Below are 26,056 nucleotides of genomic sequence, written 5' to 3' on the forward strand. Positions count from 1 at the left end.
TACTGTGGCGAGCCTTAAAATTCTACCTTTATATTTTATTCATATTTGGCATCTAGGGTCTCTCAGCACTCTATAATTCCTATTAGTAAGAAGAATGCTTTAGATTAACTCCATCCAAATTATTAAATTTTCTGAAGAAAAAACTTAAAAGGATTTAAAAATATAATCATAGTGGCTTCATGCTGTCAAAACACCCACTTAAAAGCTGAAAATATGTTCAACATACTTTTGCATTGATTTAAAAAGAAAAATTTCATTTAATTTTATTAAAAAAGAAAGAAAATGGAGCGGGGTGGGGGTGGCCCTTGGAGCCATCTCGATCTTACTGTCCATTTCCTGTCACTGGCAATGCCCCATTAAATAGTAAATTCTAACTCCAAAATGTCTCTGATATTCTCCTCTTTTATTTACTTGCATGTCACTGTCCAACTTCAAGCCCTTATGAACTTTTGCCAGGATTATCACACCAAATTGTAACTCATCTCACTCTCATTTTTTTGGAGGAGTGTTCCCTAAACTATTCTTGGCATGTCTGTATAAATCTGAGCATGTCACTTCCCCATTAGAAGGTCTTCCATGGCTGCTTCATGACTGACTCCTGCTCACCCCTCTGGCCTCGTCTCGTGACCTTCTTTCCAAATACCTTGTGCCTTTGGCTTTTGCCTAGACTTGTCTAGGCAACTCTACATGCCTGCCAAGTTTCGGTTCAGGCCTAACTTCTCCATCAAGCTTTCCTAACTCCCTCAGGCCACTTAGATGCCCCTTGCGCCTGCCCTGTGCCAAGTGCTTTACCTATATTTATACGATTTAGTTTTCACCATTTCTGTTTAAAGTGGGTTGTCTTTGTCCCTGTTTTACAGGTAAGAAAACTGAGGCTCAGAGAGCTTAATTTGCCTGAAGTCACACAGTAAGGCAGTAAGTGGTAAACTGGGATTTGAACCCAGTTCTTTCTGTTTCAAGAACCTGAGTTCTCTCTGCAACATGTTGCCCCTGCCAGTAGTTTCCCCTGATGCCCGTATTTACTTTCATTATAGCTTGTATTTACATTTCATTCACAGAGTCTGCAATCTGCCATTTCTGCTATACTCGTTGAAGGCATTGGCCCACCTTCTATCTTTACTTCTCCATGGATTAGCACAGTGTCTGGCTCGTGATAGGTAGTTAAGAAACATTCACTGAGTTCATTAATGAACCAAACAGTATGCAAACATCATGCAAACTCCAGCCATTTGTGAGGGGATAATAGAACTTCGCCTTTTCTTGGCGGTGGGTGGTGTGGAGAAGCAGAAGGAAAGAACTAATGAGGGCCACTTCCTGAAGGGTTATAGGAGCTCAGTAGAAGGTTGTGTAAGCTCTAGAACCATCTTAGGAAGGATTTTAAAATCAGCTGCTGAAAGAAGCCAGGAATGAATACCTAGATAATTTTCTTAGATTTTTTTTGAATATTTGGACTGCCTAATATTATTGCTTCCTTAGATGAACTTATAATTAATCCTTATAAAAAGTTTGCCTGTGCAGTGAACAAAGGGACATGGAGGACAGTCTGGCACTGTGGCTTCATACAAGACACTGTGTTTCTTTATATGAAGATATTTTTATATTGACAGTGGGAGTGACTTCTATTAATGTAGTATAGTAGGCCAAAGAATATCCCCCAAAGGTATCAGGTCCTAATCCCTCAAACCTATAAATGTGACCTTATTTAGAAAAAAGGTCTTTGCAGATGTGATTAAGTTAGAGATCTTGAGACAAGATGATTAAGTGCAATCACACGCATTCTTATAAGAGAGGCAGAGGAGGATTTCACACACACACACACACACACACACACACACACACACACACACACACACACACGACGGCAATGTGAACACTGAGGCAGAGATGGGAGTGATGCAGCTACAAGCCAAGGGATGCCAGTGGCTGCCAGAAGCTGGAAGAGTCAAGGGACTGATTCTCCCCTGGAGCCTCTGGAGGGAGAGTGGCCCTGCCAATGTGGGCCGGGCCAGCTTTCACCTCGATTTCATCCCAATGCTACTGATTTTAGACTTCTGGCCTCTGGACTTGTGAGAGGGTACGTTTCTCTTATTTTAAGCTTGTGGTAATTTATTACAGCAGCTGCGGGAAACTAGTCCATACCGGGAAGCGGCAGTCTGGGACTATGAAAAGGATGATGCCCCCCACACAAGGAGCTCCTTCGAAGGGCCCTCCATCCCTCTTTCCCTGGCACGTGTTCTACTTTCACTTGCTGAGGGATCAAAAACTGAGCGTCTGCCTCTAGGTCCATGCCCCTGGAATGTGAGACCTCTCCAGCAGCAATTCTCTCTGTCTCTGACCCCAGGATCCATCGTCACTGGGCAGGGCATGCATATGCATTCCTTTTGCGTATTTATGGCTTTCACTGCCTGGTGATGGACTCTGGGAACACAGCTATATTCGGTGGAGGTCATTTATAAGTGAGCAAGTTTGTGTACTTAATTAGTTTAACGTAAGTGTAAACCTTTCAATAGACTCAACTTTCCCCTGTTTTTGTTTCTATCACAAAAACAGGTTTGATTAGATAATAGCTATGGTTCCTTCCAACTCTGAAATTCTGTCACTGCCTCGTTAGTCTGCATGTGATTTCAATCATGAGCCTGTAGCTTTTTCTCACTGTGTAGCTTCTTCCTCTACCACTAGATTCACACTGAGCTCTCTCAGCTGCGTAAGTTCCTAGTGGAGGAGGATCGTTTTTCTTTCTGGATCCCAGATTCTGGTCAAAGCTTTAAAAATACTTAACTCTTGACTCTGTTGGTGTTCCTGGATTCAGACCTTGGAATTTACCCAGCTAGACTGTCTTCGACCCTAGGTATCTACTTTTCTCTCAGCTTCTCTGAACAGAGCTTGAACAAGCCAGTCTGAATTCTCACAAACTTTTATTATCTTTTTGCATTTTTTTATTTTAATACATTTCAAGCATGTTGTTTACTTTAGACCTTCCAGTCAATAAGGTCATTTCCCCTTTCCTGAACCACTGATTTCCCCATCTGGGTTCTGAGATCCTTCGCGGCTCTCATCCCCACTTCCAGTAAGGTTCAATATGTCCTGACTTCTCACAATGGCAGGGAGGTCACTTGGTTCTCAGACTCTCATCTCTGCATCATTATAAACCAGCACTGGCGTTCACCAGAATACTTGGATGCAACTTTCTTTGTAAACACATTTTGAGCAGCCATCGTAAGCCAGACGTTTCATATAATTAGTGTCCAAACTATACATTAGAATGAGCTGGATTCTTGTTTTAAAGTTTTATTGAAATAGAGAAGGTAAATGAGCACACAGTTAATAAGATCAAGTGAGAGCTGCTGAAATGTTGATGGAAATTATCCCAGATACAAAAGTCAATAAACCCAGGTTCTAGGTCCCTAACAGGACATTTACTAAGAATATGAATTTATGAGCATCTGTCTTCTCATGTGCCCCGTGGGTCCGTGGAGGGTCTACTTAGTGAAGCTGTTGTGTAGATTAAATGTATGTGAAAGTGCCCAGTGTTACCCCTGGTATGTAGGAGGAGATCACTAAGACATTCTTAAGCTAAAATAATAAAAGAGAAATGAATTCAAAGGAGGGAGAGATCACAGTTGAGTGGATCTACAAGGGCTTTGGAGAAGATGTAGCATTTCAGATAGATCAGACTGATGGCTCCTCGGGGAAAGAACCTTCCACTTTTTTTAGCTTTAGTATTCTACACAGAGATGGTGCTTAATATATATTGAATGAATGGACTTTGAAGACTGGGTAGGATTCTGGAGGGTTGGACTGGACTTGAAAAAGGGCATTCCGAGTGGAAAGCATAGCAGGTCATGCTGGCAAGACAATAGTCGAGCGTGACAGGAATGCAGGGAATAGTAAAAAGAAGAGCAAATGTACTGTGGGAATGTTATGGGGGTATTGAAAGAGTTTCCGGTGTTAGAATTGAGGGGTTGTACTTAATTCAGTATAGTTATTCTTTCATTTCTGTGTCTCTAGCCAGATTTTGAGAGAGGGACTTTTTCGTCATGCTCTCTGGGTTATTGAGAGTTTGCCATTATAACCGTCATCTGTTATGTTTCTACTTTTTGTTGGAAGGGTCATAGGTGGTCCTTAGTAGGGAAAAAGGATAATTTTTCTGTACGCTAAAGAAAACAGATATAAAAAGACTGGCACTAAGAAGGAAAAGAGAGGCAGATACGTTTTTCTTGATTATCCCCAAGCATTATTTTGTTTTGTTTTGTTTTTTAAATACTATGCTAAGCATTAGTAGCTTTCGAGCTTTTTTTTTTTTTTTTTAAGTCATAAAATTCAAGTCAAAGAAGCCAAATATACAAAAGGAAGAGTTTGTGATTTTTGGATGAACTGGCACTCTGTAGCCACCAATAAAGGAGTCAAATATATTTGAACCTATGATTTTTCCATATAGTCCAGATTGTTCCAAGGGGTATAATGCAAAATAGTTTATGGTTGAACTAGCCTTGTCCATAACTCATTTCATAACTAGATGTTTTGTCTCAAATATCAGTATCCCTGAGAGGAGGACCATGGAAAGGGTACTGAAGACAAACTTGACTGTAGTATTTCACTGACTTGTATATGATCTCAGTTATAAGTGCACTACTATTTTATGTATCATTGAGAGAAAAAGTACTTCCCGTTCAGTGACCATTCTGTACTACACAAGAATTGACCTTTAGTGGCTTTGTCACTTCTTGGATCTCTTCTGTGATAATTGGTACTTTTGCCTGCTTTCAGTTGTATTGCTTGGCACGAAGTAGATCGTACTTTTCATGTACCACTGTAACAAAATCCAGCTCAAAATTTTCTCTCTCTTGTTTAGACCTCATAAAACAATCAAATGTCACTTTGCAATTAAATAAGGAATCGTGGTCATTTTCCCAAAGGTAAATATTTATTCCACTAATATCCAATGTATCCTGCAACTCCATTTCCATGCCTTTTTATTTACACAATAATTTTTTGTCTTGATATTGAATCAGTATAATCTTTTAAAGATATATTAAAATGGAAATTGAATTCAGCACTAACTGTAAACAGAGCCCAGTGAATGTGACAGCAGATGAACAGCTATGACCGTTTTGTACACATGTAACCACCCCATGACAGCAACTTTGTGGAAGATAGTTATAAGACTGGATCGATTATAAGACACACTCCCAATTTAGAGATGTTAAAATGTGAAGAAACTGTGTATTTTAGGAGCAATGAAATGTATTCACTTTAAAACATGCCCAGGGACCAGCCTACCTCTTGCTGAAGTGTTGCCTTTGTCACCAAACACTAAATTGGTCAAGCCACATCCTTTTGTGTGTGTTTTTTTTTTATGTATATCAGCATATGTCCTAAAACCACAATGTACACGTGGTGACTACAGCAATTTTACCAGAGGGGTCTACCAGGAGGGAGGCTGAAACACTGAGCATCCAAACTCCTTAACTCTGTTTCCCAAGTTGGTGCTTGTGTGTTTATGTGTAAAGGCTTCATAGACATATATGCTCTTGCTCCATTCCGCCTATAGCATGAATCACTTAAGTTTATTTATTTTTGATTGGTTTATTTAGTGGATGAGTTTGTTCATTTCTTGTTTGATTTACTTGTTGATGATCCTCATCTAGTAAAGCATATCTTTTTGTGTACACCCAGAAAGCTTAGGTTGAAATTGTATAACTTAAACTCTCCTTGAGTCAGTTTCAGTCTTACCGCAGTGAGCATGCGCATTTCAGGCACCCCGTACCGCAGAGTCTGCCTCATAAATTGAGATATGGGAAACCTGCCAAAAGAAATCAAACTGTCAGTCTCTTGCTCTCCCAGGCTGCAGGTTGATAGATACACCTGTTTTGGCAGCCTTCACTCTGAATTGAGCAGATTTCAAACTTTCAGTCGTCTACCTAGATTTTAATCTCTGAAGACTTTTATTTCATTTCCGATCATTTAAAAGATGGATAGATTTTTTTCTCGTCATTTATTGGTAAAAGAAACATTGAGTAGGAAGTTGTGAAAGAAGATAAAGAAAAAACCAGCAAACTAGATGGTCCTGAAAAGTCTGCAAGAGAGGAGATGTAAGGGAGACAATGGTGACTTTGGTTTTTGATAGCCAAGGTCACTGGAGCAAGAAGAGGACAAGTTCAGCTTGGAGCTAGATGTACTGATCCTTTGGGCGTTCTCTTGGGATGAACGAGTTCTTGATTTCTGTTTTTGATCTTACTCCTCTTCCTACTTCTGGAGGGGTACTCTGCTCTAATCTGCTCAGTGCAGTCTTGTGGCTGGTTAGACGAAGCAACGTGATCATGTTTAAAGAGCACCAGGCACTGTGTTCAGCAAAAGTTTGCCAAATCTTCTTCCTATTAGCTTTTCATAGTGATCTATCAGGTACACTCTTTAACATATTCTACTGAGCTGATACAATGAGCTAGCACTTGTTTTATTGCTATGTTAAGGAAAAATTTTTTTTTAAGTGTACATCTATTTGGTGGAGGAAAAAAAGACATATGTTCGGAGGGAAATTCTTTTATAAGTGAGTTTTATTTCTTAAAAACTAACAAGTGCCTTAAAACTTATATTTCTTCTTATAAAACTTAGAATCTTCCAGGAAATTGCTATTTATATACACAAAAATAAGTGGCATAGCCCTTCCTCTCAAACTTTTAGAAACCAGACTTACTACACTTCACTTTGTCAAAGGACAACACTGTTTGGAAGCATTTTAAATATTATGATTTTAGGGACTTGAATTGGTTTTTTTCCGTTGGGTTTTGGGGTGTGATAAAAATACATCATGAGCATGTGGTGGTTGTATGATTATAAACATTTGTCAAACTCATTGAATTGTACTCTTAAAATTGTTGAATTTAGGTTTTATAAATTATACTTCAATACACTGACAAAAAAATATTTTGAGATTTAGAAAAGGACTGGCTGGGATTGCAAGGAAGGGAGTTTCTATGAACAAACTATGACACCAAGGTCATAGATGGGAACAGAAGTTATTTTAATCAGAAGCCAAATGCAATGAAACTATTAAGAAAAATGATTTAAGATCATTGCATTTTACATGCTTCTTATACCTCCCAGTACATTTGAGTTCTTTCTCCCGTGACTTCTTAATCCTTTCTGTGTGTGGAGGTTGAGTGGGTCAGGGTGAGGGCGTGGGAGGATGAGTGTGCCTCATGAAAAAGTGGAAGGAAAGAAGGTAGTCTGAGTCTGTGAGGATGCACGATGGGGAGAATTATTTCTTCTACTCTCAATTCACTTACTATAATTATGCTCATATAATATATTGTGAAAGAATCATGTGTGAAAATTGTAATATAGAAGCAAAAATGAGAAAAGAAACAGTTAAGCCAAAATTGCTATTATTATATAATTACTGGTTGTTTAAAATTGAGACTACGTGCTCGAAATAACTAGAGCACAGAATCATAGTTTAGCTAAATCTACTGCTTATTTCAAGTGTATAAATATTCCTGAAAATGATGGGGGAATTGATGCTGTTTGAGAGATTATTATTGATTATTTCTACTCGTCAAATGATTGGGTTGATTTTGCCATGCTTTGGCAGTTAACAGGACACCCATTTACCTTGATTTTTAAATACTAATTCAATAATATGTAATGATTTTATTTAGGCAATTGCATGTTTGTTAAGCAGATTTTTTAGACCTTAGCTAAGCAGGTTATAACTTTGTCTGGACTGTTTCTCTGGCTAAAGTTTCTTTCTTATCCATTTTATTTTATTATTTTTTTCTTTCTTACCCATTTTGAAATAAAATATAAACCATAGCCCTTATAAAAACAGAAGGAAACAAATTTATTCATGAGCCCATTACTCAGTGTTATTATTTTAGTTTAGTTCCTACCCGTTTTTTTTCTCTGTCCAGCTGATTTTGTCCTTTTACTTCTTTGTGATCTCTCTCTCTGTAAAAATCTATGTTCGCTTTTTGGTTGTTGTTGCTCACAATTATGACATGCATTTTTACGTGTTATATACTTTTCACAAATATATTTTTAATGGTTGCATTCAATTTACAATATACCGTACTTTATTTACCTGATCTTACCACTTTCTGATACTTCGTTATACACAATTAGATTAGAAAATACATTCCTTTATCATAAAAGAAAATTTTTTATTTGCTTTGGCTTTTATCTTATAATTTTAAAGTGGCAGATAAACTACCATATTTTATAACAATTAAGGTACCTTAATCAAACTGCTGAATTTTAAATAATCCCAGATGTGTATATAATAAAAAAAGAGGTATTCTTATTTTGCATTTAAAATGTTTCCTTTAGATTTTTAATGATTTAGTGGTTTATGTACATTTTGATGGCAAATTTAGGAGGTTTTATATATAATGCACCCTCTATCTTCTTGGTCTCTCTTGATTCTTTTTTTTTTTTTTAATAAAAATTAAAAAGCAGGATCTCAACAGATCAAGATAAATGCTTCTTGGTTATCTTCTTATAGTCTCTTCAAATAGCTGTATAAGATTATGTGGTCGTTTATGCATCTTCGTGACAATTTAATAGTGGGCTCTAAGTTTCTTAAGTGAGGCCCTTGATTTTTCATTTTCACATATCTTGTGGGTTTGGTACTCCTTAATCCCCTTCTGTTGCTGACTCAAAACCACTTCCTCTTTAAAGTTTGCCTCATTTCCTGTCATTCATTTCCCTGCCTTTGGTTGGCAGGTCTTATTTATTTAAAACCATAACAACTAAGATATACGTATATATATGTGTGCGTGTGTGTGTGTATATTTTTTCTTTCTAGCCTAGGAAAACTGAATGAGACAAGACTTTTATCCGTTTCCCTTCTAAGGGAAGTTCCTTCAATCTAGTGACGTTTTTGAGTATGCTGTTTTTTGGTTATGTTTTATGCTTGTTTTATTTATTTGCTTATGTGGAGATTATTGAAGAGCCTGTGACTCATAGAAGGCATTGTGTCTTCAGATGTGTTTTACCCTCCTTACCTAGGATGTTTATAGAATTTCCCCCTCCTCCAGGGAGTTAGTATGCAGCTGCTTTTGATGCCTCACCTGTTGTCATTACCCAAACATAGAAAAGTCCAAAGCACCACAGAAACTCTGCGTGGAAAACAGCAAAACAGATGACAAAGTAGCTCATTTCCTTAAGGGTCTCTCTTAAAATTATTTTCAGCACAAATTTGGATCTGTCTTGTTTTCCTAATAAGTAGCAGTCGTATATTCAGACTGTTTAAACTCTATTCTTCTCCTCTTGCTAAATTGGACCACATATTTTTGTGCCACGTAAGCATGGTCTAATCTAAATTTCTACCTCATAACTTTCTTTGTAAACGTGTAGTTGTGATGATTTTCTCCCAGTGGAACAGTAAACTTCAGATCAGATTTGGAGAAAGGAACAAAATGCTCCTTCTGAGAGCTGGTCACCTTGATTAATCAACAGATCAGGACAGTTCAATTTGTCCTGTCTATCTAAACATTTATGATTACTGGTTGTTTTTTTTTTTTTTTCAATTGGTCTCATACTAAATCACTACCTTGCTAAACATATTGTTTTAGGACAAATCCTTCTGACAAATTACTATTTATTTGAAGCATTTCTGGTTTGTGATGAAAGGAAAATAAACTCACAGTATATAAGAAACAGAACAGATTTGGAATGGAGTTTTCTAAAGAATAATAGAGGTACTTACAAGTTTAAGTGTTGGCATAAATGTTCCATTTGTGTGGCAAATTAATTTTCCATTTGCTTTCCCCTTCGTCCTTTGATGGTGGAGGTTAAGATGTGCAGGGAAAAGGCATGTGATATAGAGCTAATATTTACAATACCAACTCAACGGATATTTATCAAGGCCGGGTACTGACTTCTCTAGGCTCTCAGGAGTCAGTGATGAGAAATGTGCTTCCAGTGAGCTGCTGTACTACCAGAGAGGGCATGTAAACAAATCACGACACCACGCTGTGGTAGGGGCCAGCTGGGGCTTCAGCAAAGGACTGCACATATTCAAAAGAGAGCAATTAATTCTGACTGAGGTGGTGGGTGAAAGGAAGTCAGGAGAAGCTTCAAGGTAGATTTTCAACTTGACTTTGAAGATGAATAGGCAATTGGGTCTATGGGTCCTGGGAAGAGCAAATGGTAGAAGCAAAGGATCAGGTATGTGCTGTGCTCAGCACCTGTGGGGAATATAGTGTAGCCAGTGTAATCCATGCTCTTTGGATAGAGGACGGACTAGAGAGATGGGCTGCGGACAACTTGAGAAGGACCTGAAGAGCCCAAGATGGTTTTTTTGTTTAATCAGGAGAAGGACCTGGCCAGTTGTTTATTTCCCAACACTACCTTTGCTGTGGTGTGAAGGAGAGATTTGAAAAGGGAGTGGTCAGAGGCGGGAGACAAGTTAGGAGTTCATTCTAGTCATTGCTCTTGCAAGAGATGAGGGTCTGAACAATCACTGGTAGCAGAGGTGCATTTGAAAGATTCCTGAGGTCAAATAAGCAGGATTTGGTGTCTGTGGAACTAAAAGGAAGAAGAGAGTAAAGGATGACTCTGAGATTTCTCCCGCAGAGGCCCAGGGGATAGTGAATCTGTTACGTGAGATGGGGGTCAAGTTTAAAATGCCTCTAAGGACTTCAACGTAAAATTATTTAGTGGAAGACAATTGAAAATATAGGACAGTGTTCAGGAGAGGTTGGGACAGCAGATGCGCATATGGGAATCATCAGGGTGCATAGCACGTGCAGTGGGGTTGTGTTTCTAAGGGTAAGAGTGGCTGATTGAGAAGTAAATAGGAAGTGATGGATCCGGGAACCATAGATTTGGCAAACTGTTCTGAAAGGTTTGATGTTGAAAGGGAAAAAGAGGGTAGTTGCTTGAGAGGTAGATGAGTGTTGTGTGTTTGCTTCAGGATTTGAGCATATTTGTGGGCTTAGAGGTAAAAACCAGTGGAAAGGAAGATAATGACAATCCAAGAAAAAGGAAATAATTGATGGGGTAATAATTGAAAGAAGAAGATTGGAACGTCTTCCTTTTGAGACAGGCAGGAAGGAGGGAAGTATAATTGATGATGAGATGAGTTTGGAAGTGGATAGGAGAGAATCAAGACTCATTATCCTTATTTTATTTTTAAAAAAAAAAAGAAGAAGAAGTCTTCTGAGAGTCAAAGGAGAGTGGAGAAGGGAGTTTGAAGAATCTGATGAAGATTCAATAGCTGTCGTGGAGAATGGAAGAGGCAGTGACCAAGGATGAGAAAAAGGTTTGCTGAATAGTGTTGGCTTCAGCCGGGACTGGAGCTCATTTGTTTGTAGTGGAGCCAAATGCATGTGATGCTTCGCAATGCCTTCTGCAACTGCCGGGAAGCCTGCAAGAAGCAGCTGGGAAAATGAGCAGATGAGTTGATCCAGGGCTAGAAACTGACTGAGCAGATTTTGATGACAGTTACTTAGGAGTAAGAATATAGAGATATTCTTGACTGCAGTAGTAAAGGATAAAACATGGGATTCCCGAGATCTAGGATAGGTAGTGAAGGAAGTTAAGCCTAGAAGTGCCCTAGGGGCTGGGGGAATCAGGAGCGCTGAAGGAGGGGAATAGTAGAATAATGGGTTTAAAGGGGAGGGAGGGAGAGAGAGGGAGAGAGAGGGAGAGGAAGAGAGAGAAAATATGAATATTAATATGAGTATGAATGAGAAAGGAGGAAGAGAGAGTATTGTGGGCAAGGAGTGGTGTTTTCATACATACCTAGTTCATTCATTCAATAAAATATTTATTTTTGTTCTATTATTCTAAATATAAAATATTTATATTTCATTATATTAAATGGAACAAGCAACTTTCAATCTTATCTCAGAAATTAAATATTTACTTAAAAACACTCTTATTTTAAAGCATTGGCCAAGTTATATATATTTTATTTTGTTTTCTTAACATAAACCAGTTATTCAAAGGGGATTAAAGAAGAATTAATGAATTATTTTACATTTCTGCTCATAGCTAGGTTCTCTCCCATCTGCTGTAGTAGTGAAATAAGTCAAACATTATAACATACATGTTACAATTGAACAAGTGGAATTTAAAATGTAAACTCAAGCTTATTTTAGCTTTACAGGTATACAATTTATTTACCTTGTTGCTGCTTTCTTTTCCCTAATAATCATCTTTTTATTCCTCAGTTTTGATATCTCTACTACGAAGCAGACCCAATGGTGTCCACTTATATCATTCCAGACCGAGTTCCTTAATGTGAAGAGCCAGCAGGAGCCATTATAGATACACTTTTTTTTTTAGCTCATGGTATTTCTGCTTCTGCAAGTAACAACCTTCCTTGTAATGTTTGTATCTTTTGTTTGGAGAGCTTTAAGTACTCTGAAAGAATCTCATTATATCTACTTAAGAAGCAGATGAGCAGATGGCTTCCACATCCGTAAAATGAGTATGTTCATGGATTTCTGGAACTATACTGAAATTTCAGAATTCCCTGTGGTGGTTACATAATATGCTTCTTGAAACAAGGGCAAATTCAGGAATGGACTAGAATGCATGCTGTTTGCCAGAAAGCCATTTTTAAATCCTGTTGAGATCATTCTTTTTTCTATTTTATAAGGTTACCAACTTTGACTTTAACAAAGCCTTTGCTGTGCATAATTTTTCTTTCAACCTTCTCCTCTCTGTCTCTGTCTGTCTGTCCATCTCTCTCTCTCTCTACTGTTTTTCAAATTACCTCAATCATATAGTTATATGTCAGGAGTTTTCTCTTACCGCCCAGATTTCCAAGTTCCTTCACTAGATTTTCAGCCTTCAAGCTACCTATCATTAGTTTCATACCTTATAATGCTCAATTCCTTCCCATTACAAAAGAACGAAAGGAAACTGATAAGTGCCCTTGGCCTCTGGAACACCCCTCCCTCCACACACCCTGAAGTTTCAAAGCTAGATTGTCCTACGATACATGCATCAGAGAGCTTTGGATTGGGTACTGTAGGGGAGGGTAATAAAACTTACCCCTAACCTCTTAAATTTAATGGCTACGGCCTGCAATTTGAATCGACAAAAGACAGAATAACAGGAGAGAAAAAAAAAAACAAAACATTTATTTATGCATACAACACACATACATGTGAGAGTGATGAGTATCTCAAAGAGGTTAGAATTTGGGGCTTACGTGCCATCTTAATAAAGGGTGATAAATTTGTGGAGAAATGCCAAGACAAAGGAAAAGGGAGTTGGGCTTCTAGGGGCAGTAAATTGTGGAAAGGTAAATGTATGGGGGCAAATAATGGAGTTAAGAGTTATTTTAGTAAGGGTTCTGTCCCCAACAGTCATGATTGTTTTCTTCCTCCTGGCATGGGAGAAGGGAAGGGGAACACGTTCATTCACAATCGAGAAATGTCTATCTTGCTTTTAGGCAAAGGAGGGAGGGCAGAGAGCTCTTTAGACATTTGTTGCTTCTTAATACCTGCAGCTCAAAATAATCCTTATGTCAAAGTGGAATATTTTGGGGTTGCATATTCTGATCCCCTCCAGTACTTTATATACAAGTGAGCACATATGTCAGCACAAAAAAACTGACTTCTTCAGAGCCCATGGCTTCTCTTTCTAGTGTGTGTACTGTGCAGGCATCTTGCTAATGCTTGCAAATATCAGTATCTGTTCTTCATTACGATGCTATTAAATATCTTAAATATCATAAGAATCTACTGGAAGAATATACTGAAAATATGAAATCTCTAGCCTTGGATACTTTCTGATTCAGGGGGTCTAGAGGTAGGGAATGGAATTTTATGTATTAAAAATCAGGTAGCCTAGGCGACTCTTCATTTAAAATGAAGACACGAATGTTTTCTAGAACTGTGCTACTCAGCATGGCAGCCAGAGTCCACGAGTGGCTATTAAAATTAAAGGTGACTAAAATATTAATTTAGTTGCTCAGTCACAGTAGCTACGTTTCAAGTGCTCAGTAGCTGTACTACACAGAACAGGTGTGGAATGTCTTCATCATGACAGAAGTTTCTATTAAACAACACTGTCCTAGAGAGAGAGTAACTTGCCTAAGGTTATGTATTAAGTGGTGGAACCAATTTAATGGGAATTTGGACTTACACCTCTCTGAAATAGAATGTTTGTCACTGTATGTCCAGCTTCATTCAGCAGAGGGTGGATCCGTCCAAGGAAAAGGCTTGAGAATTTGTTCTGTGCTGAGATAGAACCAGGCTTCCCCAGATTTATCTGAAAGCCCAGAATTCTCCCATTTGGGGTTAGTTTTGAAACCAGTGGGCCCTCTGAGAGAGCTTGGTGTAAATTTCAAATGGTAACATACTCGGGGGAAGGCAGACAGATGACAGCCACTAATATGACTGCACAATTAGTCAAATTTGCATCCTTGGGAGCTACCCACCTCTGATGGACGTTCAGCCAATCACAGGAAGTTCACCTGGTCCAAGAGAGAATCTCCTTTTAAAATGTTTCCCTTTTGTAACTTAGAACAGTTTCTCTTTTTAAATCTAGACAGTTCTTCATGTACTTCAAATGTTTCAATTATGTCAATGGTTTGGGTTTTGGAATGCGTTTTCCTTTAGAGATAATGGTATAACTGTTGGTTGGTTTCCAGGCTGGCCTACAGAAATCTGCAATGTATGTAAAAGAAATGGTTACTTAAATTATAATATGGAAGTATAAATACAATATTAGTTATATTCAGCTGCCATTTATCACTCTTCTTTTGTGAGAATATACAATGTGCATTCCAGCTCTCCACTGGGAATAATTCTTCCCATTATCTATTACCTCTTAATAGTTTTTATGGAAAGCGTAGCTCAGGTAGGTGGGATCACATGTCTTGTTTCTTAATAACTCTCTATATCTGCACAAGAAAGGTATCTCTCATTAGCAACGTTTGAGAATGTGATTCTGTTGAGTCTGTGGGTAAATCACAATCTCATACGATACTGGTGGCCATGCAAAATGGTCTAACTTCTATAGAGGGCAATTTGTTCATTTTAATTAAAATTCACAGCACAAGACTCCTAACCATACATTTGGGGAGAAATGCGAACTAGTCAATAAGTAGTGCCAGAATGATAGATATCTGTATGGAAAAGTATGGATTCCTAAATCATACTCGATGCGAAAATTAATTCCAGGTAGTAAAAAAGCCTTAATGCTAAACGCACTTTCAGAAGAAAATATAGGAGGACAGCCTTATGAAGAAAATAGTAAGGAAGGATTTCTTAAGCCAGGTACAAAAAAATGCAAAACAGAGGGAGTACGATAGTTATGTTTGGTTCCACTGAACTTTAAAACTTATATTAAACACTATATTCAAAAGGAAGAACAAGCCACAGGCTGGGAAAAGGCAACTGCAGGGTTTGCGTCTGAGAAGGGTCCATGTCTAAACTCGAGAAACCATGGCAGCGTGTCAGTGAGAAGAAGATGTATGGGGAGAGGATACGAATTCACAGAATAAGAAAACTGGATGACTAATAAATACGTGAAAAGATACCCGACTCATTTGTAATCTGATAAACATAAATGAAGGCACCATTTTTCACCCATCAAAATAGACGAAAATATGTGAGCAGGACAATACTTTGAGTTTCTAAGGATGTGGGAGGAGGAAATTCTTACACTCTGCTGATGGCATGTGAATTGCACAGCTACTTTGGAGGGAAATTTGGCAATATCGACTGCAGGTTGAAGATGCCCATTTTTTGACCCAGTATTCTAGACATACACACTACAGAAACCCTTGCATATATGTATCATATATATTCACATCAGTGTTGATTATAAGAGAAAAAGGAAAGAAGTGAGAGGTCCATCAACAAGGAGATTGGAAAATATGTTAGAAGTATGAATAGCAGTTAAAATGAATAAACTAGAATTAAATATCCCATATATATAATAGATGCTATCTATCTATCTATCTATCTATCTATCTATCTATCTATCTATCTATCTACCATCTATCTAATCTATTATCTCTCTCTCATCTATCATCTGGCTGAGAAAAAGCAAGCTGCAGAATGATAGGTAGAGACAAGTTTGAAAGTATACCTACGATGCTATTAATTATTTATGGACACATATATATGTTATAAGAGTCTAAAATGACTTACTGAAATAAATATCACTTTGAATATAGTGTGCCTAGTAGTGATATGGGGCACGGTTGAGGGGCCTACAAATGTAGCTATAGTGTTTTGTTTAAATTTTTTTCAGGCAAATACAGCATAATGTTAAGATTTTGTTTAGTTGGATAGTGGAGTTATATGTTATTCACTTTACTGTTCTATATGCTTGAAATAGTTCGTAATGAAAGAAAATACACATATATAAAACCCTTGTAATTAGTGGTCTATAATTCATCTCTTGGCTCCTATAAAATAGGACACAGAAGAGATTAGAGAAACTTTGTTAAAGAAATTTCAAATATTATTCAGATGACTAGATTGGTCCATAGCATTACCTTTTAACCTTAATTTGGTGCAAAATAGATTCATAATCTGTAGATAAGAAAATCTATTTAGTGCATTTCCCAGGGAGCCTTACATTAGCCAGGAAAGACTGCAGCTTTAATTGAGACAGTGATGCCACTTAATTGGAACACATGAATGAGATTAAGGGGTACTCAGATAAGGTCAATTTGCTTTCCTTGCTCCCAGAGTTTTGCTGGGTCTCTGCCTTTTTGCTGGCAACTTCTGCCAGTTGGGATGAACCAGAGCCAGATGCTTTTACTGCCCTTCATAAATCACTTAAAGGAATGTTTTAAAAACAGATTCCATGTATTTCAGAGTGTATTCTAAAACATTGTCATGCTGATTCTACTGATAAATTGAGAACTCATTACATTGAAGCATTTGACTTTTACATTGCTTTTAACTGGTTATTGATCCAATAGTTTAATAAACATTAATTAAGTTGATAATTGTGTCGGGACTCAATAATGTATTTCAACTGGTTATATCTGCATTTTTCAGGGTTCTCCAGAGAAACAGAACCAATAGGAGAGAAAGAGAGAGAGAGTGAGAGAGACAGACAGACAGACAGACAGACACAGAGACAGAGACACAGACAGACAGACAGATAGATTGATTTTTAAAATAAGAAATTGGAGGTTGACACAATTATGGAGGTTGACAAGTCCCAAGATCCAACCTGGAGACCCAGAAGAGCTGATGGCATAGTTACAGTCTGAAAGTCAGTGGGCTAGAGACCCAGGCAGAACCAATATTTTAGTCTAAGTCAGAAGGCCAGAAAAGACCATTGTCCCAGCTCAAGGCAGGCAGACAGGAGGAAATGTCCTCTTACTCAGCCTTTTTGTTCTAGTCAGGCTTTCAACTGATTGGGTGAGGCCCACCCATGTTGGGAAGGGTGATCTTCATTACTCAGTTTACCTGTCTAAATACTAACCTCAGCCAGAAACACCCTCACAGGCACATCCAGAATAACATTTAACCAAATATCTGGACACCCTGTGGCTCGGTAAAGTTGACACATAAAGTTAATCATAACAATATCTTTCTACCCAGATTTTAAGACTATTTCACAATTCTTCTTGACAAAGTGGTTTTTATTGCCAAAGAGTACTTACGTTCCTCCATTAATAGAGAAAAGTGCTTGGATTCCTCCATAAACATCAATGTAGTATTTAGTAGAGAGAAAAACTTGAAAACATTGACTTTTTCTTTTTTACATAAATGTCTCATTACTAACTACTTCTGTGACCAAGGGCCAATTAATTTCTTGATCTGAAAATAGGAGGGGGTTAGAAAGAACCACTATGATCCCATCCAGCTCGAGAAGTCTGTAATCTTTGGGCTTTTCATCAAAATTGGAAAGTGGTTGACGTCGGCATGTCTGTGCTTCCATCCAGACGAACTGAAGCTGCTTTCTTAGGTGCATAGTGGAAGGTAGTCTCAGTTATTTAAGTTCTACTTATTTAATCCCTTGGTGCATATAGTGACTAGTGTAAACGAATCTCACTTGTGAGGCTTAGACTCCAGCAGAGCTCACCTTGTGAGGTTTCAACACACTTATTAAGTACCACATGAACTCACTTTATAGGAGAGTGACTTCCATAGAATAGAAAAGAAGATGATTTTAAAGAACTTGAGACCATCTAAATAGTACCATTGAGGTTTTTGGTGTTCTCTCTCTCTCTTTCTCTCTTTTTCTCATTTTTAGAGAATCGCATATAATATCTTTTGGATAAATTTTCACTTATGTACATTTCTCAAGAATTTTGAAGTGTAGCGAATAACTGATCCACTGACTGACAATCATTAGATTATCAAAAAAGCAAAATCTGATTATGTGATTAGCCGTGTTTTGGACTGAGCTAAGTCAGACTTTATTTTTGGAGATGTTTGGGTTGTTATCAAGAAAACTGTATTCAGAGGACACAGTGCCTGACTAAGTCAAGTGGATAGGAGTCAGAATAGTTTTGGCAGTTTTTAAATTCTTGTGAGGATAAGTTAGGGCATGCTAAGATAACTTTCACAGAGTACTTGACCTGCCTTGTAAGTGATTTCAAAAAGTCAGCTGGCCTGTAGAAATGTTGAATAGTTTACAGAGTTTTTCCTGGACCTTCCCAAGCCCAGTAATGCCACCTTTCATTTTCCTAGCCAAACTCCCCTTTTTCTTATTGTTAACCGGCATCCCCCAGACTAACACAACCCAAGCATATCCAGGCCCCAAACACACTTCTCTAGAAATGCATTTTTTTTACATTAGTGGCATAGATTCTTGAGAGAGAAATAGAAATTATAATAAAAAGCATTTCAAACAAATGTACCTCTGTGTGTGGAGAGAAAAAAAGTGGAAAAATGGAATGAGGAAAAAAGAAAGGATATAGTTAGGAAAATAAAAGAGAGACCTGGAGGAGACACTAGATTTATTGTGCTGGAAGGAGAATCACTTAGTAAAATTCCTAGACTTGTTGCCTGGTTTATTTTAAGTCTGGCCTGATTTCTTTTAATGTGTCTGTTGTGTTCATTTACATGGTTGCTATCTCAAAGCAAAGAATATCTTCAGGATTTTGGAATAAGCCTTTGATTAAAAATGTGCAGAAAAAAATTAATAACTATAATTAGACTCAGAAAGATCAAAGGGAATCTCATTATTTCAGCTTCAGAATTTGTTACATATTTTCCTTAAAAGCGAAAAAGTTTATCTAATGCTCAAAAATATTATTCTTCTTCCTGAATTCATTGTTCATATGATGCTTTTTGAAAAAGTAACTGTGTCGATTGGTTTAATTTTCTTTTTCACACTCTTCTCTCTTGTTTTCATAAAGAAAAAAGAGCCAATCTGCAGCTTCCTTGGGGGACATTAGACAGCTTAGAGAAGTGGCAAAATAAATAAGATTTATTCTCATCAGATGTGTCATAAGGAAATTGGAGGCATGCTGTGAGGTAATGGCAAAATAATCTTGAAAATTTCCACGTACTTTTTCCAAATGAAATGAAAGAAAAATTAAAGTTAGCTTCCATCTAATTATGTCTAAAGAAAGATGCGTGCATAAAAGTACGAGCGTATATATTTTTCTAACAATACTATTTGTTTCTTTCCCTAAAAAAGAGCAGACCAGACTTAAGGTCTTAGAGTTCTAGAAAGCTGTTCTCTGAAATAGCTGACCTCCGTAGGTTTTTAATAAAACAGGAATTGTAACCCATAAAATGGTAGTATGTTTTTCCACACTTAATGTCTCATCCCGTTTCTTATATTAACCTGTGAAGGTATTACTATTCTAAATATTTAGTGCAGATGGGAATCTTACTTTATTTCAGTGGCTGTGATCATTTGCAGAAAACTGTTTTAGCTTCTGCCTAGCCCACGGGAGCTGGTGGCTGGTCCCTTATGCAGTACCCGTAAGTACATGTGGATTCATTGAATGCCCTTAAAGGATTAAACTTTGTGGGCACATTAAAGATACTGGCTCTCATTTAGAGCAGGGATTGGGAAAAATTGAGTGTCTCTAACAGTCCAAGGTGAAGTACACTGTAAGCCCAACTCAGAGTTTTGGATCTCTATAAGTGAGTTCTGGAAACCAGGACACTGTTCTAGTGTTTGTTCCTAAGCTTGTCTGCTTTCTATCCAGATGCTTTCTGAATCCAGAGAGTATACAGGAATGACTTTGATATAAGTTTTGGGAGTGTAAGTGTTTGTGTGTTTCTCATCTTGGATTAACATCTGAAGTAAATCACAGAGAACATAAATTGGTTATATGTCTCTTATTTTTAGCTCAAAGTGGAGTTTCTGTCAGATAGGATGCAGGGACTTGCTGGTATCAAAGCTGCCCAGGAAGAATTTTTGACTTTTCCTAGTAGAAAGTGTTAAAAAACCCGTCACTCAAGCACCAATAATAAGTGTGCTTAAAAAAAATAATAAAACACAAGGTTTAGTTCAATTATGGAGAATCCAATTTGCCCCCATTCTCTAAGGCATTTGCTGGAAGAAAGAGAGAGTCCTTGGGCATTTTTCTGTGTAATTAGATTTTTGCGCCTTTGTATTGCAAATTGGGATTTCTGATTTTTCCACCCAAAGGTGCAAAGTGATGGTGCTTAAAAATCTGAGACTAAAGCCGATGTTATAATTCCTCAAGACTTTTAAACTTTTATAATCTGAGAAATTCTAGGAAAATGAACAATAGTGGATATTATAATCTATCTTATAAATATTAAAAATTCTTTATTTTTAGAGTCACTTCTTTTGTTCTCACAAATTAATCTTCACCTGAAAACTCAATAGGTTTTAAGAAACTGTGCCAAAGGCCGAGTTAACTATCTCCTCCCAGGTGGATTTGCTTTAGTTCTCAGGAAACAGCCATTTTTTAAAAATAAACCCACCTTTTTTTAAAAAAAAAATGTCTGTATTTTCCCCTTTATAGTAACAATAAAAATGTAACATTTGAAAATTGTGATTTTGGGGGAGGTTAATGTCATAGGAAAAACCAAAGGTGAACTGTTAAATAAATAAAACTGGATACAAAATATAATAATCTCGACTATTTAAAAAATAATTGTAAAGTAGAAGGACATAGAGCAAAAGTAGTATTTGGATTTTTTTACATCTTTCAGTACTTATGAGCTGCTTTTCTAAAAGTGATTGAAACAGGAAAAAATCTGTGGATTTCAGAGAGGACTATGGCGTAGTTGACACCAGGAATGATGGGGAAATAGGAGTAATCCACTATAACAGTATCTCCCCAGAAAGAAAATGAATGACGAAGACTAGATTTGAGTTCAACTACTACAGAACTGGAAGATTAACGAAGAACGTTCTAGAATGAGAAAACATACGAACCTTTTAGGCTCTTCAGACTTCATATAAGTTTTACCTGGACACTTATATACTTCTCATGTTTGCAAACTGGTCAAGAAAAACAAACAAAAAAAGGCCTTTGTTTGTATATAATTCCCCACATATATTTTCATACACAAAATCCATTTAAAAGCCTAAAAGGATTTAATTAGTAAAAGTCCAATTTAAAAAAAAAACATGAGTTGAGCATATATATTTAATAATAAATTTTCAAGCTGAGAACTGTGCATTTCTTCTTTCTTGGAGTATTGACATGGATTTCAAGATTATAATGCATTACACTTCGCTTTACTCTTAAATATTTATGCAGCCATTCTTTCATTCACTCAACAAATATTTGTTGAGTGCATAAATACAGTATACCCTTGGGGGAGAGATAAACTGTATTTAAACAGCTGTAGCCAAAGTGGTACATTGTTTAAGAAAAATGCAAAAAGAAAGAGATTGTTTTTAGCTGGGGAGGGCCAAAAAGGCTTCTTGAGTTGGGATTGCCATCTGGGCTTGAAGTGTCTGAAAGTGGCTGGCAGGGCATTTAGGGAGAGAAGGAGGGGTGAAGGCGTGGGCGTGTGCAGGGAAGAGGAGGTATAGTTTGAATAGGAGAGGTAAGAAATGGGACAGTGGGGCCAGATCCCAGGCCTTGGGTGCCAGGCTAAGTTACTCTGTGGGGCGTTGGGGAACTGCTGAAGGTTTTTAGGAAGGTGGTGACATGGTCTTGCAGCAGTGTATCAAGTGAAACTTGTCAGGTTAGGCCACAGAGGATAACGCCTCTACAACTAAAGCATGCCTATTATGGCTTTTAAAAGAGGTCCCTGGGAGCAACAGTAGCCATGTTTGTTTTTGAAGGACAGTTCCCCATTCTAACATCTGGGACTTGATAACTCGTGCCAGCTTTCTCTTGAGTGGGACCTTGGTAGTCAGCTTGGATTCAGCCTCTCTTGTTCTGCTCCATCAGCCCTGGATCGCTCTGTCTACTCCCAGAATCGGCCTCTGCCACACGGACCAAGCTCTGCCTTATTTCCCACAATCCTCCAGGAGTGCACTGACACTCCCCCTTCCCAGCTGGTTTTCCCTTTTCTGTTCCCGTTTTAGAACTGAGCGCTCATAAGATTTCTTGCTCTCCTGTGATGCTGAGATAGGGCAGATGAAGAGACTTTTACATTGTTCTTAAAGAGATAATCAAGACTCGATTGAAGGTGTGGTGGTTGAGAAGGTGAAAAATGGAGTGGATTCAAGAAATATTGCACGCATAAGAAGTGACAAGACCTGATAATTGTATATGGGCATGAGGGAGAAGGAATCAAATGGCAGTGCTGAGTTTTTGAACGTGTGTGAATTCAATCGGTTTTAAAAGAGCCAGAAGATCATTTTCTTATTTTTACATTGTTAACTGAAGCTAAGTGATATAGATAGAGCTGTTGGAGATGGCTTTTTTTTTTTTTTTAACCTTTAGTGATGATTACCCTGAAGGGTGTTACAAGCGCAGGCTGGTCAAGAAAATTGTACCAACGCAATGCCCAGCCCAGGCTGCAATAATTGAGCAGGATTAGAAATGTGTGCCAAAAATGCCGGTATAACAAAGTGTGTGAGATGTCCTTCTACTGATTCTAGTTTTTATATTATTGAGTAACTTGTTTTTAGTGAAAGACCTGCCTGGCACTGTGTTTTACAAACAATTTAGAAAAGAGAATAGGACACCAATTTGAAGGGCAGGGTGAGAAATGAAGGCAATTCAATACTCAAGAATCTTGAAAACTGTAGAAACAAGCTAGTTTCAACTGAAATTATTTTATGTGGTGCTGTGGGCTGATCCGCTTTATTTGAATGTTTTCATGTGGAATATTAAATAATAGTCATGTTTTATTGAGCATCTAAAGTGTTGATCACTGATCTGAGCACTTTCTTTACCTGTAGACTGTCTCATTTAATCCAGAGAAAACCCCGTGAAAATGGGTGTCTTATTATTCCCATTTTCCAGGCAAGAAAATTGAGGCTCAGAGAGAGAGGCTAAGTGTAAACACAGCTATTAACTCAGATGTTTGCTTTGGCTCATTAATGCCAAAGTTTTATTTAGTCGGTTTTAATTCAGGAATGCACTGAGGGCCTCTTATGTACTGATAAATGTTCCTGAAAGATCTGTGAAAATGTAGGTTATATGTGTTTCAAGCCTGTGATGAGCGGGATCTCTCTTCTGTATGGACAAGATGGCTCCTGTTGAATAGTCACTGTAGACAGCCTGCTTTTGGCTTCTCCTTGATTTTTTAGTTCAGCTTAAGGACGCTGCCTCAGTAGCTGGCTTGGGAGCTCTGTCATCACTATTATTGTCATTGACTTAATTACTATGGATTATTGAACACTTTCTGTGTGCCAGCTATAGTGCTGAGCATTTCACTGCATTGTTTCACGTAATTACAATAACACTAGGAGATCATTCCTCTTGTCTTTAATTTATACAAGAGAAAGCAACTGGCATGAGGTTCCATTGCTGGTAAGTAAGTAGCAGAGATGAAACTCCAGCCCATGTCTGTCTGACTCCAGAGTCCATCTTCCTAACCACAGCAGTATTTTGACCTAGTATCAGGCTCTTCTTAAGTATCAAGATCCTGACGTTGGACTTTCCTTTATTTGGGTTTAGACAGACTTAATCTAAATTTAGATAAATTTTGAGAATTGCTTTAGATTCTCTTTCTCCTAGTACTTCTGATGTTGTTAGCTGTTTTATTCACATTTTGAACCGGGCATTAGGTTAATTACCTAAGGAAGCTGTAATCCCTTTTTTATAAGTGTTGTCTGGTGGATGATGCGTTGATGATACCATATGCAGTATTTACATCACAGTATATTTCTCATGCATTGGGAGGGAGTGGTGGCATCAGAGCATCACAGTAGAAGCTGGGCGCCCTTGAGGGAAGCTTAGTGATGTGGCAGGAAACCAGGTTTCAAGGCTTTGTAGAGCTCATCATAAAATGACATCCACTTCCTTTGATTTAAATCAAAGTTCTTGCAAGAGTGCCACAATTAGCATCGGAAATTAACAGGCTGCTCTTCTGCTAGACAAAATAGTGGTGAGTTGGACGTAAAGGGCAAATTTTGTTAATTGTTTATATGTTTCAGTAAGGTGAGACTCATTCTCATTATGGGGATTCTCAAAGATGTCCCACTTTTATGTAAGCAAATTATAGACAAGGATCTAGAATTTTATTTCTTATGCACTGTATAAATGCTAATAAAAATAGTAACCAATGAGACAGTTATAAAGCCTGAGCGTATTAAAGTGTTATGCAAATGCTGATTAATAGTAATACCATAAACTCATAGAACAAGCAGAAGCGTGCCCAATTCAAATTATAGGAGCTTACATTGGCATTTCCACACAGCCTATTATTAGTGAGTCTCAAAGACCCTTACAAATAATAATTATTAAGGCCCATAAGTGGGACTAGAAAATGTCCTTTTATTGAGGGAATAAGCAAGAATTCTCCTTTGCCTCCTTCATATCATGAGACCTAAATGCCTGAGCTAAAGTAGGCTTCTCCAGAAAGAAAATGTTCATACACTATGGATGTTTTGGGCTGTGATTCAATAGGTTAGGAGTTGGCAGACATGGATTCAAGGTTCTTGTATTGAGTATCTCAATCTGTGTGGTTAGAACTCCACTTATGTTTGAAATTTTCCATGCATAGTAGTTCTAAACAAATCTTGCCAGTAGGCTATATTTTAATATGTCTCTGTGGACTGTAATATCAAATTTGAAAACAAAAATTATGCCCAGTTCACATAAAGGCATTTAAAAATGTTTTGGAATGTTAAATCAGGTTCATTTTTGTCTCAAGCTAATGTCTCATTCCAAGGACCAAGCCCTTGTAAGCACAGTCAATGGGGCCTATATTTATTATCTCTGTACTCTGTAGCAAGTCCTCGGAAGGTTGCGAAGATTTCTAATCTACTTCAGAATACTACCCTACTCTCTAAAGCCAAGCACAGGTCACAAGAGCTCAGGACTATTCCTAGGGCCTGATGCGCCCTCTCCTTTTATTTCAAGTCCTCCATCTTCCCCCACATGGTTGACTGTCAACTTCATTTTCTTCTGGTGTCAAGAGAGCATATTGCAGTTGGTCACTATTGTAAGGCAGCCGTACATCCATGGTTATATGTCAGTGTCACGGAGATTCCAAGAAAAGTATGGACAGGCAAGCACCTTCCCTTACAGTTAGGGACGCTGGAGCCTGGAGAAAATGAAAGGCTTGGCTGAGGTAGTACAGCTGGTTTTTGTCCCACTAGAGCTGAGACCGGAACTCAGGTCTTTAGACCCTTAAAACAAAGCTTTTCCTTTACCTCCTGACAATTACATAATGCTTTGACCGACAACAGATTTTAAACCCAAAACATAAGGGTAGATCCAGAAGAAATAGGGTGTTAGTTTTTTTTTATCCGGCGCTGTGTATCAGCAAGACAAGAGGTGGCATCTCAGGGGTTCGCAGACACATGGAGCGATGTGTGTACAGAGCTGAAATGGTGGACCCTGGGATTATTGCAGGACTGAAAGTAAAGGAGAATGAAGAGTAAGTTCAAATGGAGAACAGGGTGAGGTAGAATGGTGATTGTAGAAGGATTAGAAGCATGGTTGAGATTATGGCCATGGCAATGTCTTATTGATGCAACGTGAAGAAAAATTCTATTGGTTACTGGGTAGATAGTCCTTAGGGACCACAGAGTTTTTCCGGATGATGTCAGA

At 37.9% G+C, this 26,056-nt stretch overlaps 1 protein-coding gene across 1 annotated transcript in view; it reads left to right on the forward strand.

Annotated features, from left to right (window-relative positions):
- FAM129A (family with sequence similarity 129 member A) overlaps nucleotides 1-26,056 on the forward strand; it is a 125,568-nt gene that overhangs the window by 25,536 nt on the left and 73,976 nt on the right. The window lies entirely within an intron of this gene.

The sequence above is a fragment of the Pteropus vampyrus genome, unplaced genomic scaffold (genome assembly GCF_000151845.1).
Source record: "Pteropus vampyrus isolate Shadow unplaced genomic scaffold, Pvam_2.0 Scaffold98, whole genome shotgun sequence".
Lineage (NCBI taxonomy): Eukaryota > Metazoa > Chordata > Mammalia > Chiroptera > Pteropodidae > Pteropus > Pteropus vampyrus.